A 20,278-nucleotide genomic window follows, 5' to 3' on the forward strand; every position below is an offset into this window, starting at 1 on the left:
GCAACATTGTTTAATGGCACCACTTGTCTTTAAAGATCTGTCACTCCTTTGATACGTGGCAAACTCTTACTCGGCTTTGTATTCAGCTACTTAATTTCATTACTAACTGTTATTTTTCTTAGTATATACTTATACAAATATAATCTGTACATATATTATATTACTTTACTTCTCATCAAACCGCGTGAATAAACGTAGCATATATTTTGTACGTGCTAAGTTTGCACTTGATAGCATTTTATTTCATCAAATAGCTATTAAAATAAGAAAAAATGGCATATGATATTTTGCTAAAGAAATCTTCCCTTAAATCTGAAAAGCGAAGGTTGTAGAAAGCGAGGCGTGCAGGGACGAGCATAGGGATCTATAGAGAATCTACAAGCGTTATATTTCAAGGGCTGAGAGGGTGCCATGGAACAAATTCTGTGCATATATTGAGTGCTCTAGCTAAACAGTGCCGCTGAGGAAAATCATAGAAAAGAGAAGTTTAGTTCTGGGACTTATAAATAAAGAGAACGGGGAATGGTCGCGTAACAGTTAAGAGTCCCTTGGGAGCTCTTCGACACATATTTCTCAAAGGTAGATGATTCGGATAGTAGACAGCACGTGTGTTTCGACTACGGAGCGGGTAGTGCCGGGCTTTGTGACCGATACCAAGATCGATTAGGCGGTGAAGACTTTATTTAAATTTAAGTCGCCGGACCTGATGGTATATTCCCTGCCATGCTACAAATTTCAAGTAGAGCGATCTTGGAACGGCTTAAAATAATAAGCGATCGGTGTACAAGACTGAATTGTGTACTGAATTCTTGGAGAACTGTTCATGTCGTTTTCCATCCACCAAAGGCGGAGGAAATCGGTCATAAGTAGGTCTTTGGGATACCCTAGACCCATTTGTTTAACATAATTTTTGCTCAAAACCTTTGAGAGGCTAATAGATATATATATAAAGTCCAGCGTGGATGAAAAATTGCTCTCCGCAACAAAACATGCGTAGATCAAAGGCAAGTCGGTAGACACGGCACAGCATAGGGTGGTTATAAATATAGAGACAGCTCTGGAATATAAGGAGTATGTCTAGAAGTCTTCTTAGACATTGTTGGGGCTTTCAACAATGTCTCTAAATGGGAGATCAAGAAATCAAGATGAGACGGGGGTTTCATATGATGCATCAAACAGGAAAAGTGTGGAGAGAAGCGCAGGGCTGCAAAATTTCGAAAATCATGTGCAAGTCCCACGACATTAGACTAACAAAGTGGTTTATAAAGATTCACAAAGTGGCTAAAGACAGAAAACTTAAGGCTCACGATGGAAATTTTAACTGGACACTACCTTCTGGGTCACATGCCACTTCAGTAACAGCAGATTTACGAAATGCGAGCTGCAGGAAGAAACGGTTGAGCACGTTCTGTGTTCATGTCGTGCGCCTGCTAGGTTTAGCCTCCAGCTGCTAGCGGCAGATTTGCAAGATCTAGAAGCAGGACTTAAGGTAGGTCCTAGAAAGCTTCTAGTATTTGCCAAGAGGACGGCGTTATTCTATAAAATAAATCCTGGTACCTAATAACGGTTTCTCCGTTTGGTCGTCAAACAAATTCTGGCAACAGAATGGCCATATTTACTCTATTTGAGGATTTTATAGACAGGCAAGTTCAAACTAACTTAGATATGTATTTCAAGAAATGTGCCATTCAAATTTTCCGAAAATGATAAGCAATAACTACATATATACAATTTAATTTAACAAGAAAAGTTATGTGTTGACAAGCAGTAAACTTAGTTTGCTTTTAATTTATAGAATCCGTTGCCATTCGACTGTAGCTGTTTTTTGTTTGAAGAACTTCAAGTGTACCCAATAGGCAAATAGTAAACTAAATAAATAGAAAGCCGCAACAATGAAATGATGAAAGCAAACAAGAAATAGAGATCAAATAAAGAAATAAAGCAAACATAAAAACAAAGTTCACCGGATGTGGTTGCGCATATTTGTCTAACTTCCTTTTATTGCTTCATAGTTTTGATTAACAAAGAAAATTGTCTCAAATGGCGCGCATGCGTAGTGAAAGATACACACACAAAACGACAAGTTGAATTAATAGAGAAAAATAAATACTAAAAATTACATAATAAAATTTATTTACATTTTTACACAATAATTTTGAATACATTTTAATGTTTAATTTTGTGTAGTTCAAATTTTATTTGTTCACTTCTCGGAAAAGAGATTACTTTAAAAATGTTGATAAAATGCAAGGTGCATGAATTGTAATTGGGTTATTCCACGGTAATGGATGTAACACTTTGCTACGTTAATTGCTCGAGTTTTAAGCGATTTCTCTTTAATTGGTAATTGGAGAAATTTTCAAATTCATTTTCACAATTAAAAGATATTTTCGAGTCTATTTCAGCTTGCGACGTATGGGAAAATTAGGTAAGGTTGAACAGTAAGATCAATATGGACCTCTTATATACTGAACGTGTCCAGGTGTTATCAGAATTTGTTTGACGAAAAAATGGAAAAACCCTTATTAGGTACCAGGACTTGTATTTTAGAAAAACTCCATCCTCTTGACAAATAGTACAAGCTTTCTAGGACCTAGCTTAATTGCTGCCTCGAGATATGGCAACTCTGCCACCCCTATTAGCAGCCTTGGAATCGCCAGCGCAGGACACGAACATAGAACGTACACAACCGTTTCTTCCTGCAGCTCCTGCATATGCTGTTATTGACGAGACCTATCCCCCTAGCGAGTTAGGTGCTAGGGCTTAGAATATACCAGCAGCAGGTATGCCTGTTCTAAGAGGCGACTAAAATACCAAATTAATGCAAAGGGTTGTGTAGCGCAACCCTTTCAAAGAGTTGTTAGCGCAATTTATAGCTTCTCCAACTCAATTGTCAACCTCACCTACACGTGGCGAATCCCGTTCCTTTAACAGTCGAAGCTCTGGCGACCCCAAGTTCCCAAGATCTATAGGGTGGAAGGGCGGTAAGGCTTAGAAGGTCTCATGCGGTCTTACTCAATCGTTCCCGAGATGGTCGGGCTAGTACCTTAATGGTGCTTGTTACCGGAACGTAACGGATTTGCATCTGGAAAAGGACCATCGACATCGTTAACACTCCATAAACCTTCAACCTTCAGGGAGTGTCCTTATCGCTACAACTATAACAACAGCGAGACCTATCTAGGCAGTTTCTCCAGTTAGTATGCCTATCGCGACAATTAGGTCTTCTCTTTTTAGAGACATGAGCAACTTTGTGAGTCTTACGATTTAGTATTTGCACATGATCTACCGTTAATTTATCGAAAGCTGCGTATTCGGCCTTTTCGTTACCTTCTATGCCGGGAACCCAGTATAGATGGGCAGAAGCATTTATTTTATGATTAACTTTGAACTGGTTGCCTTTTTATACAAATTTGGTTTACTTTCTTTTGGATCTATCTGGCTGCCGAGCAGCGGTCAAATTTGCGATTTGTTCAGTTGGAATCTAAAAATAAAGTTCACATTACCAGCGAGATTGATTGGGCGAAGTCAGATAGGTGACTTGTTGTTGACGGCAGCATTTCCATATACACCGACGCTTCTAAGCTAAACAGCAGAGTTGGAGGTGGAGTTTATTTAAGGCACCTATTCCTCTAGGGCAGAAGTATAATCAAATATTGAAGCCGCAGTTAGGATAGGAATGAACAGTATCGGCTGCGAAATCTTTATTTTCAGTGACAGCCAAACGGTTATCAAATTTCTTGGCTCTTACTCATTCAATTCTAAACTACCAATCAACTGTCTCCGATTTCTTCAAGAAATGGCCCAAGAGAACCGTGTACACCTCACGAACTCGATTGGCAGGGTACGACCAGGAATATTATCTGATAAAGACCGCTTTGTTATGCCCCGTTGCCATATGCAAGCTACTGCTAAAAAGGCACATTGATATGCAAGCCGGCGAAAGGCGTCTTCTAACACTGTGTTTTCGTACATCTAAGCAAACTCAAAATGGGGTCTTAAAAGATGCAGTCAGTTTTAGTAGTACCAACTGACAATGCCTTATAGTTGCATGCAGGAAAGTTAGGTGCGCCTTATCATCGGTGCTGTAGGAGTTGTAAGAAGGATGAAGAGTCGAGTGCCAGTGTTTCACCTCATTTGATGCTACTCGGCGCTTAGTGGCGCAATACATCGCTTCCTGGGAGCTCTCTTTGTAGATAACCTGCAGTCGTGAAGTATGACATCAAGGACTTGGTAGCCTTCAGCAGGTCCTTGAAATGGTATGAAGAGCAAAGGTAAGTGGGTTCGTGCTGTAGTGGTATTACAACGGGCATAACTGTTATTGGCCTATGTGGGGCTCCGGGAAAGCGCTTCAACCTAACCTAATCTACTAAAACATAAAATTTAATACCAGAGTTTTTGTATACCTGTTTCAATATTTTCACAGGTTAAAACAAACTATATGTGATTCAATTGTTCACCCTCGTAGCATTTTTCGCTGGAATAACCCAATTGTCTTTTTGTAAATGATAATGAAACTTCTATATCTTAAATGCAACAATGCTGCTAAATAAATATACTGTTTTTATTATCTGCCCTTGTTGGGTTTCACAATCTTATTCGAAGATAAAAGTTCAAGCAAATGTGGACAGTTTTGATTTTCGTTTTCCCACATAGCAGCTCAAGACTACGCTTTAGGGTTTGCAGGTGTTGTGCCTGTACCAATTTATTTAGTTTGTAAGTTAGAACGACAAAGCCTTCCGACCTCTGTCGCAGTGCTCAAGAGAAAAGACGAGCAATACGGATCGACGGTATTGGTTTTGTTTTGGAGACAGGCTTTCACGCCAAGTATTGTCGTTGATGGCTGCGAACTTTGATTATGATGCGATCGACAAAGATAAATACTCCTCTTATGGAAAGCTAGAAAAATATGTACAGTGACTTCCCTGCCATGACATTAAAATTTTGGTACTCATTGCTATTTTTCGAAGGAGATAACGATTCCGATTCTAATCCCTGACGACGGAATATAGCTTCCCCCATTCGACAGTGATGCAGAAATGACAATGCTTTCTTAACCTTTGCGATGATGACGAAAATTATCCATGGGGTACAGGATATAAAGTTGGCTTGAAAAATTAAAGGGGAAAGCAGAACTGATGACCACATGTTCATTCTTTCTTAAGAACGTGGTCGATACTCTATTTCCCACGCAAAGAAAACTGGTTTCTCAGATATCAAATGTCTCGGTGTATTCATTTGCGGATGTCACCGTGGACGAAGTCCGTCAATCTACCAAAAGACTTGAAGACCATACGGCTCCTGGGCCAGATTGGGTGACAGAAACTCATAATACACCTAAATTTGTAAAATTTCTCAATGTCTGTTCAACTGAGGGTACATTCCCAACAAACTGAGGGTACATTCCCAACAAATCAGTTATTAGTGTTCTTGCTAAAGCCAGGTAAAAATCGAGCGGAGATATCCAGTTACATACCTTTATGCCTGCTTGACTCCGCCGGCAAATTGGTCGAGCGAGTCATTTATAGTCGCCTTGAAAGGCAAATCGAAGAGGTGAGAAGTATATCTAGAAACCAATTCGGAACATGGCTAAGCTGGCAGTTCAGTAGGCCACAAGCGGCACGCTTTGGCTAGAGGGCTATAAAGCATATTGATTCATAGTATCCTTAGATGTAAAAAGGCTTATATCATAGCTAATTGGGTAACAATTATGGACATGCTGGATTATTTCGGTGTGTAGTAATACTTGAGCAGAATTATACGGAGTTACCTTTGAGGGTAATCTCGCATAGCACAGCATCTAAATGCGTATTACAGTGTAAGCAGTCTTTGGAGAGAATCGGGACAGAAATGAAAAAATGGGAAAATTGAATGAAAAAGCGGACGAACTAGCTAAAAAGGGCACATCCCTTGAAGCTTGCTCCGTAGACGTCCCAACTAGATTGGGCGAGATTAAGCGAGGGCGAGAGGTGCACATGATCGACCAAGCGGGAAAGGCGTGGGTTCAAGCGCGGGGCTGTAAAGTGTCGAAGATTATGTGTAGATCTTACGACCTTAGACTAACACAGTTGCTTCTATCATTAAAAAGAGAGGACTGTAGACTCATGACGGGTATTCTGACTGGATACTGCCTTCTGGCGTCACATGCCTTTAAATTAGGCCTGGTCAGTGATAGCAGATGTAGGAAGTGCGGGTTGGAGGAGGAAACGATCGAGCACGTTCTGTGCTCGTGCCCTGCACTTGCCAGGCTAAGACTCCAGCTATTAGGAGTGATACAGCTGTCAGATCTAGAAGCAGCAAGTGGCTTCAGTCCTAGGAAACTTTTAGTATTTGCCAAGAGGACGGAGTTATTTTATAACATAGGTCCTGGTTTTTGATAGGGTTTTGCAGTTTGGTCGTTAAAACAAACTTTTGGTAACACTACGGACTCAATCAGTTTATGTGAGGTCCTTATGGACCGGCCAGTTGAACATAACCTAACCTACCTTTGAGGGTCGACCGCTAGAATACGAGACATCTGTTGGCACAAAAAAGTTCCACGTGACAGTTAGTGTGCCACATGGCTCCGTACTCGTTCTACTGCTGTGGGACAATATGTACGATGGCGTACGGCGGCTCACAATGCCAAGAACGGCCAGTGATATATGGAGACATTTTTAATATTAGACAGTAAGAAGGTTGAGCTAGTCTGAAAGACACAAGGCTGTAAAGGCTGCGCCGATCATTTAATGAGTTCATTACTACATGACTGGGCTACCTTATAGGTACACTCCAAATAGAATTATTACGCATGAATATCCGTTAGTAATTCTCAACATCGAAAATTTACGGTAAATTTTGGTTTTTTATTATTTTAAATTAGGCAATGTCTACGCAAACCGCTAAGACGACAATATGCACTGCAACAACAATAATAACGGAAAGCAAGCAACCGCTTTTGCAATATAAAATAATTTCCCAAAAAGTGAATAGAAAAGTAACCGCTACTTAGAGACGATTAGGTAAGTGAGAAAATGGTTGAATACAAGTGGTATTAGACCGTTTCAGGAAAAAATTTTTTTTCTTCCAAAATTGTATGATTTCAGTCTCAATAATAAAATACCTAACAACGACACTCAACGACAACATCTAAGAGATTTTCATGGCTTACATTGAGAGGGTTTGCCAAACGCCTATAGCGGATATTTTATAAAACAATAATAGCTGCCAGCTGCCTTTGAGCTGAAATTAGTCTTCATTTGATTTCTATATTGAAGTACAAACGCGCTTGACTGGACTAATACAAAGCACTGTTTTATTGGGATACGTTGGACGCTCCAGCAGAGACGTACCATGCCAAATGGTGAGGTTAGAATACCGTTACTCTAGTCAGTGGTATCCGAATGGATTAATAGGAATAAGTTTGCTTTTTCTGCCTTGTACAGGGTACGAATGCATCATATTATAACCTTACTAACTAACATCGACTCGGACCAAGCTGCAATCTCGACATACTGCCACTGATTTCGCAACTCGACTCCCACACCTGTTCTCCGAGAGCATAACTCAACCCGACAGAATGTAGGAGAAGTGGGAGCATTCCTCCAAAGCACTTCGTACTGCCGCAGAAAGGTAAGAAAGGAGACGGACGAAGCTACTAATATAAAGCACCTTTAAAGCGCCATGAGTATACACACAAAATGTCATCAATATCGCATTGGTCGTTTAGGAGTTCAGTCACAAACACACATACAAAGGATATATATGTATGTATATATATATATATATATTAAAAATAAATTTGCCATGGTTTTAAAGTACTTATTCTGCAATTTTCCTATCTCTGTTACCATTTCGATTACACCATACCTGAAATAAAAAAACTCGATATGTTTTGTCGTGAGGTGGTGAAGATGGGGTGATTATCCACTTAGCAGTCGATTTATAACAGCACATTAACACTTCATCACTTTCTGTATAAACTTTAGAACATTTTCATAAGTTATATTTATAAATACAACTGGATATGCGGGGACTTCACGAAACCTCGTAAATGATACCACCGCACAAAGTTCTCCTCCCACAACCCCTGGTCCTCCAGAATTTCCATGCAAACGTCTAAGGATATTACAATATTCAATGGTATAGGTACGAGTCAAGTTCCTGGCATAAATGGTTTCACTTTTACTGACGAAACACTAAAATTTTTTCTGAAAAATGGCTGTTTTTCCTAATTTTGACGTCAATGAGGCACCTTTTAACATTATCGGATTGGCCTGAAACTTTGCAACAATCATTTTCTGATCTAATAGCATATTTTAGGGGGGTGCCCCGAAAGATAGAACAAAAATTTAAATTCACCATATACCTTGTAACCATCCTAATTTCACATACTGAGACTTTCTATCTATGTATTGCTACAAAATGAAGAACTGATGCACCCTCAGCGGGCTAGGGGACTTAAAATATACCCGCGACAGCTGTGTCTATCGTAAGAAGCGACAAAAATACTAAATTGAGTCAAGGGGTTGTTTAGCCAACCCTTTCAAGAGGTTTTCAACGCAATATATAGCTTCTCCAAACCTTACCTACCTGTGGCGAATCCTGTTTCTTTAACAGCCGAAGCTCTGGCGACCCCAAGTTCCTCATGGATCTAGTGGGTGGGAGGTAGAGGTTTACGCCGCTCATTTAATCGGCGGCAGCGGCGTAGGTTCTATTATATACCGGCGGCGGCGGCGTGTCCTGCGGGCCGACAAAGTGATCGGCATAAATCTATGAATTGAATGGCTGGACTTCAGAGTATCACATTGTCCACAACTAATGAATATGGAAACATAGTGTTGACGTCGATGGTATGTTTGACGATCTAGAACAATATCATTAACTTGCGGATGAGTATCTAGGAGGCTTGTAAAGCGAAAATTTAAAAAAATTATATTTGGAAAGGTTTTGTTTATTTGTATTTAAGGAAATAGGCCTTTCGGCCATTTCGGAAAGATCCGCGGTTTTTGCCTCAAAATCTCGCGGTTAGTTCAGAAAATTTCGGGATTAGCTCCTTGCGGAGAGAGGGAGACATACTTAAAATGGTCACAATTTTGTAGCGTAGTTTCACCGAAGGAGATTTTCTGGGCTAACTCTAATACCACTCGTCGGTACAATTTCTTTAAATCATTTGTGGCTACATGCTGGTCACGCACAAAGGCCACTTACGGTTGCTATCAATTATCTACTAATAGTCATGACTCTCGGGTGGGCAAAGAAGGTGTTTTTGGCCCTACAATCGGAAAGTTCAGCCTACACAATGAAACTTCTCCTAATGTACTGAGGCGGATTGACTTTTCCGGTGCTCGAAACATGATTATTTCCAGCACGAGGTTTATGCACAAAAAGATACACCAAGCTACGTGGCTGTCCCCCGATCGAAATACTCGCAATCAGATCGATCACGTTGTGATAGACGGTCGGCATGCCTCCAGTGTTTTAGATGTGCGCACGATAGGAGGACCTAACATCGACTCGGACCATTATCTCGTCCCAGCCAAAATACGCACCCACCTCTGCGCGGCTAAAACCAAGGAACAAAAAATACAAGGAAAGCTAGACGTCGAAAGGCTGCAATCGCAACAGACTGCCAATGATTTCGCAACTCGACTCTCACACCTGCTCTCTGAGAGCTCAACTCAGCCGGAAGGAATGCAGGAGCATTCGTTCTTCGTGCTGCCGCCGAGGAAGAACTTGGTTACCGGTGGCCACGGAAAAACAACTGGTACGATGAAGAATGCTGCGTTGCAACCGAAAGAAAAGACGCTGCCTACAGGGCTACGTTAAAATCGAGCGCAACAAGAGGAGTGTGTGAACGCTATCGTGAGTTAAAATGGGAAGCGAGGCGCCTTTTCAGGAACAAAACAGTAAAGGCAGAAAGGCGTGAGTGCGAAGAGCTTGAGCTGCTAATCACCAGGAGTAACGCCCAAAAATTTTATGAAGAAATTCGGCAACAGACCGTAGGTTTTAAGACCGGGCAAACTCTTGTAAGAACTAAAACGGCGACCTTGTATCTGATGTCCAGAGAGTACTAAGATTATGCAGGGAACACTTCTCTGCTCTCTTAAATGGAGACAGTGATTTACCTCACAGGGATGAGGAAACCGATCCCGCAATCGATGATGATGGAATAAATGTCCCCCCACCTGATTATGACGAAGTCAGAATAGCAATAACCAGGTTGAAAAACAACAAGATCGCGGACGCTGATGGATTGCCTGCGGAGCTATTGAAATACCGCAATTTCACAATGCGAAAAATCTTGGAAAAACCCCCCGAAAAATGAATCGACGCACATCACGTCTTCGTCGATTTTAAAGAGCTGCCTATATGCCGCTATGACTGAATTTGGGAAAGTTATACGGCCTGCGGAGCTATTGAAATACCGCGATTTCACAATGCGCAAAATCTTGGAAAACCCCCGGAAAAATGAATCGACGCACATCACGTCTTCGTCGATTTTAAAGAGCTGCCTATATGCCGCTATGTCTGAATTTGGAAAAGTTATACGGCTGTGCAAAATGACGTTGAGCAACACCATCAGCTCAGTCAGAACTGGGAAGGACCTCTCCGAGCCATTCGGCACTAAACGAGATTTCAGACAGGGTGACCCCCTATGGCGAGATTTTTTTAATTTGATGCTGGAGAAAATTATACTATCTGCAGAACATAACCGCTCTGGAACAATATACTATAAAAGCGTGCAATTACTGGCATATGCTGATGGCATTGATATCATCGGCCTAAACACCCGCGCCGTTAGTTCTGCTTACTCCAAACTGGAAAAAGAAGCGGTAGAGATGGGTTTGATGGTGAATGAGGACGAAACGAAGTATTGTAAGTAAGTAACTATTTAATATTGATTTGACTCTTGGGGGTGTAAAGCCGGCTGTTCCGATCTGAATAAGAACACTGGTGAACTTCTTTACATATTGGTCTAACGTGATCCCCGCGTATCACACCCATTAAAAAATGTATCTAAAAGAATGGATGGAGCTTCAGTTCTTCGCTTATCACTTTAAGTGTGCTTTTCTGCTGAGTGCCAGTTAGCTTCAAAGTTATTCCTGTACGCTGTACGACGCAAATGCTATTGATGTTTGGAGAAACCGTCTAATCTTCGCATATAGACCTTACTAAATAAATGTGTAAGTTTTAATGAATTGAGTAACTCAAGTAAGTAGTTGCGTATTCCTAAGCTGACAGCTGCGTGTACAAGTATTTGCTCAAGCCACAAAGCTGTGGGAAATTTTTTACTTAAATCATCGAAGTACAAAACGTACACAAACAAATATACACACATATGAAGAAACTTATAAAATAGAGAAGGGTTGCAGGGCGTGCGTTTGCTTAAAAGTTTTATGAACGCATTGTTTTTAATTGAAATTTAATTAATTTATTTGCGTTTTCTTTGGTTTTTCTTTTACTGCGTCTTTTTCATGTGTGACGCGGAAAAGTACCAATTTTAATTTTATTATATACATACCTATGTATGTTTGTATGTATGTATGTAGTAGCATATGCATGCTTCTTCGATTACTACTTCCTTGAATATAATTTAAATTTATTTTCTCTTCGCTTTTCGTATCTTCGTATAAAGTAAACACGCAACTTTAATTTTGTTTATTTAACATTTTCGAAATTAACAGTTACGTCTATAATTAAGAAAATATCATAACTATCATTAAGAACAAATATTAGTTTGACATAATTTCCAAGCAAAAACTATTTCAGTATAAATAACACTCGAAAAAAAAAAAATAGAACAAGTAAGGAAGGCTAAGTTCGGGTGTAACCGAACATAACATACTCAGTTGAGAGCTATGGAGACAAAATAAGGAAAATCAATCTGGGGTAACCCTGGAATGTGGTTGTATAACATGTGTATCAAATGAAAGGTATTAAAGAGTATTTTAAGAGAGAGTAGGCCATAGTTCTATGGATGATCGCCATTTAGGGATATCGCCATAAAGGTGGACCAGGGCTGACTCTAGAATTTGTTTGTACGATATGGGTATCAAATGAAAGGTGTTACTGAGCATTTTAAGAGGGAGTGGGCCTTAGGTCTATCGGTGGACGCCTTTTCGAGATGTCCCCATTATGGTGGACCAGGGGTGATTCTATAATGTGTTCGTACGATATGGGTATCAAATGAAAGGTGGTAATGAGTATTTTAAAAGGGAATGGGCTTTAGTTCTATAGGTGAACGCCTTTTCGAGAAATCGCCATAAAGGTGGACCAGGGGTGACTCTAGAATATGTTTGTACGATATGGGTATCAAATGAAAGCTGTTAATGAGTATTATGAAAAGGAGTGATCCTTAGTTCCATAGGTGGACGCCGTTTCGAGATATCGCCATAAAAGTGGACCAGGGGTGTCTCTAGAATGTGTTTGTACGATATGGGAATCAAATGAAAGGTGTTACTGAGCATTTTAAGAGGGAGTGGGCATTAGGTCTATAGGTGGACGCCTTTTCGAGATATCGCCATTAGGGTGGGCCAGGGGTGACTCTAGAATGTTTGTACGGTATGGGTATCAAACGAAAGGTGTTACTGAGCATTTTAAGAGGGAGTGGGCATGAGGTCTATAGGTGGACGCCTTTTCGAGATATCGTCATTAGGGTGGGCCAGGGGTGACTCTAGGATGCGTTTGTACGATATGTGCATCAAACGAAAGGTGTTACTGAGCATTTTAAGAGGGAGTGGGCATTAGGTCTATAGGTGGACGCCCTTTCGAGATATCGCCATTAGGGTGGGCCAGGGGTGACTCTAGAATGTTTGTACGATATGGGTATCAAACGAAAGGTGTTACTGAGCATTTTAAGAGGGAGTGGGCATTAGGTCTATAGGTGGACGCCTTTTCGAGATATCGCCATTAGGGTGGGCCAGGGGTGACTCTAGAATGTGTTTGTACGATATGGGTATCAAATGAAAGGTGGTAAGGAGTATTTTAAAAGGGAGTAATCCTTAGTTCTATAGGTGGACGCCTTTTCGAGATATCGCCATAAAGGTGGACCAAGGGTGACTCTAGAATGTTTGTACGATATGGGTATCAAACGAAAGGTGTTACTGAGCATTGTAAGAGGGAGTGGGAATTAGGTCTATAGGTGGACGCCTTTTCGAGATATCGCCATTAGGGTGGGCCAGGGTGACTCTAGAATGTGTTTGTACGATATGGGTATCAAATGAAAGGTGGTAATGAGTATTTTAAAAGGGAGTAATCCTTAGTTCTATAGGTGGACGCCTTTTCGGGATATCGCCATAAAGGTGGACCAAGGGTGACTCTAGAATGTTTGTACGGTAGGGGTATCAAACGAAAGGTGTTACTGAGCATTTTAAGAGGGAGTGGGCATTAGGTCTATAGGTGGACGCCTTTTCGAGATATCGCCATTAGGGTGGGCCAGGGTGACTCTAGAATGTGTTTGTACGATATGGGTATCAAATGAAAGGTGGTAATGAGTATTTTAAAAGGGAGTAATCCTTAGTTCTATAGGTGGACGCCTTTTCGAAATATCGCCATTAGGGTGGGCCAGGTGTGACTCTAGAATGTTTGTACGATATGGGTATCAAACGAAAGGTGTTACTGAGCATTTTAAGAGGGAGTGGGCATTAGGTCTATAGGTGGACGCCTTTTCGAGATATCGCCATTAGGATGGGCCAGGGGTGACTCTAGAATGTTTGTACGATATGGGTATCAAACGAAAGGTGTTACTGAGCATTTTAAGAGGGAGTGGACACTAGGTCTATAGGTGGACGCCTTTTCGAGATATCGCCATTAGGGTGGGACAGGGGTGACTCTGGTATGTTTTTGTACGATATGGATATCAAATTAAAGGTATAAATGAGGGTTTTAAAAGCGAGTGGCCCTTAGATGTATATGTGAAGGCGTTCTCGCGATATCGACCAAAATGTGGACCAGGTGATCCAGAAAATTATCTGTCGGGTACTGCTAATTTATTTATATATGCAATACCACTAACAGTATTCCTGCCAAGATTCCAAGGGCTGTTGATTTCGCCTTGTAGAACTTTTTCATTTTCTTCTACTTAATATGGTAGGTGTCACACCCATTTTACAAAGTTTTTTCCAATGTTATATTTTGCGTCAATAAACCAATCCAGTTACCATGTTTCATCCCTTTTTTCGTATTTGGTATAGAATTATGGCATTTTTTTCATTTTTCGTAATTTTCGATATCGATAAAGTGGGCGTGGTTATGTTCAGATTTCGCCCATTTTTTATACCAAGAAAAAGTGAGTTCAGGTAAGTACGTGGGCTAAGTTTAGTAAAGATATATCGGATTTTGCTCAAGTTATTGTGTTAACGGCCGAGCGGATGGACAGACGGTGGACTGTGTATAAAAACTGGGCGTGGCTTCCACCGATTTCGCCCATTTTCACAGAGAACAGTTACCGTCATAGAATCTATGCTCCTACCAAATTTGAGAAGGATTGGTAAATTTTTGTTCGACTTATGGCAATAAAAGTATTCTAGACAAACTAAATGAAAATGGGCGGAGCCACGCCCATTTTGAAATTTTCTTTTATTTTTGTATTTTGTTGCATCATATCATTACTGGAGTTGAATTTTGACTTAATTTACTTATATACAGTAAAGATATTAAATTTTTTGTTAAAATTTGAATTTTAAAAAATTTTTTTTCAAAAAGTGGGCGTGTTCTTCATCCAATTTTGCTAAGTTTTATTTAGCGCATATAGAGTAATAGTAGTAACGTTCCTGCCAAATTTCATCATTATATCTTCAACGACTGCCAAATTACAGCTTCCAAAACTTTTAAATTACCTTCTTGTAAAAGTGGGCGTTGCCACGCCCATTGTCCAAAATCTTACTAATTTTCTATTCTGCGTCATAACGTCAACCCATCTACCAAGTTTTGTCGCTTTATCTGTCTTTTGTAATGAATTATCGCACTTTTTCGGTTTTTCGAAATTTTCGATATCGAAAAAGTGGGCGTGGTTATAGTCCGATATCGTTCATTTTAAATAGCGATCTGAGATGAGTGCTCAGGAACCTACATACTAAATTTCATCAAGATACCTCAAAATTTACTCAAGTTATCGTGTTAACGGACGGACGGACGGACGGACGGACGGACGGACGGACGGACGGACATGGCTCAATCAAATTTTTTTTCGATCCTGATTATTTTGATATATGGAAGTCTATATCTATCTCGATTCCTTTATATATGTACAACCAACCGTTATCCAATCAAACTTAATATACTCTGTGAGCTCTGCTCAACTGAGTATAAAAAACGCAAACCAGTTCTTAAACAGAGAAACGCCCCAGGGTGGGGTATTATCACCAACCAATTGCTTAGACGGTTCGGCAGAGGACCATTCAAACTCACGGCGTATGCAGAAGACGCTTCAGTCATCATAAAGGCCAGATGTCTACAATCAATCAACTTTCTGATGGATCAGACGCTTCGAGTCGGGTTAGTCGGGAATTCTATAAAATCCAATCCAGTATTATTTTTTACAAAATATAAGGTCCCTAATTGCACTAGACCTAAGCTTGGAGGGGTAACCCTACAAGAAAAGTAAAGCAAAAAATATCTATGAATTTTACTAAATCGTAATTCGTGAAAATTCCATATGGAACAGAGAGCGAAGAATGCATCAATGGCACTGTATGCATACATCCTGGGATTCGAAGGACATACTGGGGCAGACGTCGGCAGAATCAAAATGCAGCTATGTTAGTGGAGTGCAATGGTCACTTGAGGCATCGATAACGAAAGAGAATAAAAATACATGTGAATTAAGTGCGTACAATTGTATCACTGTTTGTCGACCATTGTCCTGGGGCCACAGTATAGCCGGCGAGGTGGCGTAATGTTGCGGAAATATCGGAACAAATTTTGCATATGCATACCGCTGGTTCAAAACTAACGTCAGGAGTCGGGTCTGATGTTTATTGTTTGGATCCAGAAATAAGTCTGCCAGATCACGACAGTGTCTTTCAGGCGGAAGTTGTGCCAGTGAATAAAGCAACAGGAATTCTGCAGGAAGCGCGCTTAAGCTGCAGCCGTGTCAATATACATATAACTATATTGATAGTCAAGCTGCGATTAAGGCATTAATCTAACACAGCACTTCATCAGGAAATGTCCTGGAATTTAAAGAAATATCAGAGAGACTTCGCTCGGGCCGGACAATATATCTATACTGGGTTCCCGACAATAAGGATATATATTCTCTATATAGATAGAAAGTAACAACAAGGCCGATATCCGATGTGTTTGGGAGGAATTAAAAGGATACATGAGTTGCGTATATATCATCGAGCATGAAATGCGTGAACAGAAACGCGGGGCTGAAAAATTTCTAAGATAATGTGCAAATCCTACGATGTTAGACTGGTAAAATATATCTATTAAGAGGGATGAAAAATGTTTTATTTTAAATGAAAAAGGTTTAATTTGACTGGAAAAAGTTTCATTTAATTTAGCTTGACAATGTTTAATTTGGTTTGAAAAAATTTTATTTGAAAAGAAAAAATTTTGTTTCAAATGAAAAAATTTTTATTAGGTTTGAAAAAAGTTTAACTTAATTCAAGTTGAAAAATTACTTATTAAATTTGAAAATGTTAAAATACATTTATCTTTAAAAATGTTTAATTTGAGTTTTATTTGAAATGAAAAGAAGACTCACTTGATTTGCAAAAAATATTATTTGATTTGAAAAAAGTTTCACTAGATTTGAAAAAAATTTTATTTCATGACAAAAGTTTCATTTGATTTAAAGAGGTTTTATTTGAAATGGAAAAAATTTTATTTGAAATGCAAAAGTTTCATTTGATTCGAAAAAAGTTTCACTTGTTTTGAAAAAAGTTTTATTTGAAATTAAAAAAAAAATTATTTGGTTTGAAAAAAGTTTCTTTTGACTTCAGGAAAGGTTTTATTTGAAACGAAAAAGATTTAAAGTTATTTAGGAAAAGTTTTCTTGGAAATGAAAAAAGTTTCATTTGATTTAGACGTCTGCGACTCGTTTCTTGGTATTAAAAAATACCTTTTAACTACATTAAATTTGTAATTCGAAATGAGGCAAAGAACATAAACCGTGATATACTGCTCAACCCTCTGTTTCAAATTTGAAGTACCAGTTACTTGAAACTTGTTTGCAAAATTGCGTTGTGATCATTATTTTTATATGTATGTAAAGAAATTTTGTATAAATTGTATTCTGTATATATTTCATCTACTATTAATTTGCTTTTTGTCAATTTAATAAATTATTATTTACTAGCTCCTTCATGAGTACATTTTAACACATTTACAACATTTTATCTTTTGCTTACTTCTAAGTCTTTAATTGAAATTGTCAAGCGTTTGGTCAATACTGTTTAAATATTACTTTGAAATTGATGACTGCTTATGTTGTTTATATCTTGTATTACATCTGAGATTTAAGTGTCGGTATATTTGGTCTGTATAATTGTTTAATTTGTAGACTGATAAATAAATAAATAAATAAAATAAATATGAAATACGTTTTTTTTTAAATGAAAAAAGATTAATATGACTTGAAAGAGTTTTATTGGAATCATAAAGGGTTTTATTTAATTTGAAACAGGTTTTATTTGAAAACAAGTAAGGGAAGCTAAGTTCGGGTGTAACCGAACATTACATACTCAGCTGAGATCTTTTGAGACAAAATAAGGGAAAATCACCATGTAGGAAAATAAACCTAGGGTAACCCTGGAATGTGTTTGTGTGACATGTGTATCAAATGAAAGGTGTTAATGAGTATTTTAAAAGGGAGTGGGCCTTAGTTCTATCGGTGGACGCCTTTTCGAGATATCGCCATAAAGGTGGACCAAGGGTGACTCTAGAATGTGCTTGTACGATATGGGTATCAAAATAAAGGTATTAATGAGGGTTTTAAAAGGGAGTGGCCCTTAGTTGTATATGTGAAGGCGTTTTCGAGATATCGACCAAAATGTGGACCTAGGTGACCCAGAACATCAGCTGTGGGGGGGGGGGGGGGCGCTAATTTACTTATATATGTAATACCACGAGCAGTATTCCTGCCATGTTCCCAAGGGCTTTGGATTTCGCCCTGCAGAACTTTTTTATTTACTTCTACTTAATATGGTAGGTGTCACACCCATTTTAAAGAGTTTTTTCCAAAGTTATATTTTGTGTCAAAAAACCAATCCAATCATCCCTTCATCCCTTTTTTCGTATTTGGTATAGAATTATGGCATTTTTTCATTTTTCGAAATTTTCGATATCGAAAAAGTGGGCGTGGTTATAGTCGGATTTCGCCCATTTTTAATAACAAGATAAAGTGAGTTCAGATAAGTACGTGAACAAAGTTTAGTAAAGATATATCGAACTTTCCTCAAATTCTCGTGTTAACAGACAAGAGGAAGGACAGACGGTCGGCTGGTTATAAAACCTGGGCGTGGCTTCAACCGATTTGCCCTTACCAAATTTCACAAGGATTGGTAAATTTTTGTTCGATTTATGACATTAAAATTATTCTAGACAAATTAAATCAAAAAGGGCGGAGCCACGCCCATTTTGAAATTTTCTTTTATTTTTGTATTTTATTGCACCATATCACTACTGGAGTTGAATGTTGACATAATTTACTTATATACTGTAAAGATATAAAATTTTTTGTTAAATTTGACTTAAAATTTTTTTTTTTCTAAAAAGTGGGCATGTTCGTCATCCGATTTTGTAATTTTTATTTAGCACATACATAGAAAGAGGAGCAACGTTCCTGCCAAATTTCATCAGGATATCTTCAACGAATTCCAAATTAAAGCTTGCAAAACTTTTAAATTACCTTCTTTTAAAAGTGTGCGGTGCCACATCCATTGTCCAAAATTTTACTAGCTTTCTATTCTGCATCATAGGATCAACTCACCTACCAAGTTTCAACGCTTTATCTGTCTTTGGTAATGAATTATCGCACTTTTTCGGTTTTTCGAAATTTTCGATATCGAAAAAGTGGGCATGGTTATAGTCCGATTTCGTCCATTTTAAATAGTGATCTGAGACAAGTGCCCAGGAACGTACATACCAAATTTCATTACGATACCTCAAAATTTACTCAAGTTATCGTGTTTACGAGCGGACGGACATTGCTAAATGAATTTCTTTTTTCGCCCCGATCATTTTGATATATAGAAGTCTATATCTATCTTGATTAGTTTATGCCGCTACTGATTCCCGTTATGCGATGAAAATTAATATACTCTGTGAGCTCTGCTCAGCTGACTATAAAAAAAGTTTAATTTGATTTGAAAAAGTTTTATTTGAAAAAAAAAAAAAATATTATTTAATTTGATTTGAAAAAAGTTTAATTTAATTCAACTTGCTAAATGTTTTATTTGAAAAAAGTTTCATTTGACCAAAAAAAAGTTTCATGTGAACTGAAAATGAAATGAATAAAAGCTACTGCGAAACATCTTAAAAGAAATAGGTCCACGTGCTCTAACCAGTCCGAGTGGTGTTAGAGGTACTTTGGCGACAAGATATTTAGTGGGTTCAACGCTTACACTGACTGATTCACTTATTGGTTAGGGGTTAAAAAGAAAAACAAGTTGGGTATCTTGTCTTAAATAATTTGCTGCCATTTAAAAACTGGTGCATGATGGCTTCGGTCTCACTGTTTCAAGGATGAGTTCACTTTTTACATATCGAAATCTAAGTACTCTATCTTTTAGCTTACTTCAATCTATGTAAGCTATAAAAGTTCTTTCTTTCTTAACTTTCTATATTAGCTTAACCCTCAAAATCCATGACACCCCAAATGGAGTGCATTTAATAAAAAATTGCATGTCGTCAATTTGACGTACGCTGTCAGCTGGAAATTAACATTATATTATATTTTTTTTTTACGCGCTCGTAACATTGCACCGATATGCTATCGTGTCGACAAGATTTCCTGCTTTTTCCTCTACCGCAACAAAAAAAATGTGTTAATACGTGTGAATACATAGAAAGCAAATACAAAAGGCAACAATGTAATTTACGATTTATCGAATTTTGTATTAAAGTACATAAATATATATCATGTGGGATTATCCACATGCTGATATTTTCTTTTCTTTTCATGTATGTATGTACATTGATTGGTATATTTATATATCTACACTAACATATACAAATTTTCAAACTCATATAACTTAATTCTTGTATTCGAAAAAAAAAAAAATTCTATAGCAAATTTTTTTTCACTTTTTACTTATTTTCGCCCTCATGCTCCATATGCTTAAAG

General features: G+C 38.5%; 1 pseudogene; it reads left to right on the forward strand.

Annotated features, from left to right (window-relative positions):
* The first annotated feature begins 5,358 nt into the window (after positions 1–5,358).
* Positions 5,359–10,306, forward strand: LOC137248476 (uncharacterized; annotated as a pseudogene).
* The last annotated feature ends 9,972 nt before the right edge of the window (positions 10,307–20,278 follow it).

This window comes from Eurosta solidaginis, chromosome 4 (genome assembly GCF_040869045.1).
Source record: "Eurosta solidaginis isolate ZX-2024a chromosome 4, ASM4086904v1, whole genome shotgun sequence".
Taxonomy (NCBI): Eukaryota; Metazoa; Arthropoda; class Insecta; order Diptera; family Tephritidae; genus Eurosta; species Eurosta solidaginis.